The sequence below is a fragment of the Phaethon lepturus genome, unplaced genomic scaffold (genome assembly GCF_000687285.1).
Source record: "Phaethon lepturus isolate BGI_N335 unplaced genomic scaffold, ASM68728v1 scaffold50031, whole genome shotgun sequence".
NCBI lineage: Eukaryota > Metazoa > Chordata > Aves > Phaethontiformes > Phaethontidae > Phaethon > Phaethon lepturus.
Genome location: NW_010516530.1, coordinates 1 through 1662, shown reverse-complemented (window position 1 = coordinate 1662; position 1662 = coordinate 1).

The following is a 1662-nucleotide window of genomic DNA, read 5'->3' as shown; positions in this document are numbered from 1 at the left end:
GGGGCATGATTGATGCTGGGCTCCCTGGGGCTGGGGGCCAGCCCCAAGGGCTACCTGGGCAGGGTCCGTGGGCAGCATGTGCCCAGCAGATGGGAAGAAGCCCGAGGTTGCACAAGGCTTGGCACTGTGGGTGTGATGGGGGTGCAAGAGCAGGTCCTGCCCCACGCACCCACCCCACCCTGCAGCCTGGCACAGGTGGTCCCCACAGGCCATGCCACGGGTAAAGGTGGGTTGTCAGGCACTATCAGAGCTGGTGCTGTGCGAGAAAATAAATTGCTGCCCACTCAAGCAGCTGAAGCCAGGAGTGGAGCAGCTCTGCGAGCACCCAACTCTCCCCTGTGTGGTGCCAATGGTGGGGAGCAGGCCACGAGGCACCAATGCAGCCCAGCAGGACCCAGGGAGCCATGCCTGGAGCCCTGCCTGCTGCGGGGCAGCCCGGCACTGGTCCAGGGGCCCCTTCAAGATGCTTCTCAAGGCTGATGAACCCTGGTGGGCATGGAGCAGGGTTGTGCATCCATCCCACAGGATGCTGGATCATGTTGCTTGCTCAAGGGCATAGACGGTGGCAGCGTGCAACTCACCCTGTGTTTAACAGGCCAGCAACAAAATCCATCAAGCCACCAACCACCAGCGAGCAGTCCCTTGGAGAGGGAGTGGGGCGGGAGGGGCAGGAAACCTCTGACCTGCTCTCTTAACGGCAGCCAGAAGGCACTGGGGCAGGTGAAGCCCAACCTGCGTCGGGGTGTGGGGATCTCCCTGTGGCTGCATGTTCACCAACTCAGTGCACATGCTGGTGGCACGCAGGAGAGCAAAATAAATGCCTTCCCTTCGCGTGCTGCTGCACGGGCATCTTAAACGGGAAGTAGTGACTGCTCTGCAGAGGCCGGGTAGGGTCTGGGTTGCAACTCTGGCGCCAGGAGGGAGGAAGAGCTCAGCTCCCCTCGCCCAGATTGGAAAGCATGGAAGCGTGGAGATGTCTGCTGGTAACTGCACGTCCTCCTCTTTGATCAGGCATCACGGCTGACGCTGCCCTGGCTATGGCAGAGAGATGCAGACACATCCAGCAGGACCCAAATCCATGCCCTGTTTCAACTGATTTCTGTAATCCCATCAGGCAGGACTGAAACAGAGAGGTAGCCCCGCTGTGGGCAGAGGCAGGCTGGCGGAGAGGCAGCTCCTGCCAGGCTGTGGCGGGAGGGGAAGATATGCCCACGCTAGGAAGGGGCATGCCAGGAGGAAAGGGTGCTGGGTCTTGCTTGTGGTGCTGCTGGGGCCTATGGGGCTGTGGCTGCCAAGCCCACAGCCCGGTGTATGGCAAGGGGATGGAGGGGTGGTAGGGCTGCGCCTGGCCCCAGGGCCGAGGCTGGGACAGGGTGTCCCATGCTGGTACCTGGCGAATCCTCCCTGGGCCAGCTGGGTGCTGCGGAGCAGTGGGAGAGGCAGGGTCTGCTCCCCTGGCCAGGGGGAAAGATGCCGGAAGGCATGGGGTGCTCCAGCTGCTGTGGGGTGCGCCGGGGCAGAACAGCCCAGGGCTGTGCAGGGCGGGGAGGGGCTCCTGCAGAGGGGCTGGGGCAGGGGCAGGGTGCGGTGGGGCGGGATTCGGGATGCCCATGACGGTGCAGGAAGCTCAGGATGGAAGAGGATGTCCCCACAGACGAGGTC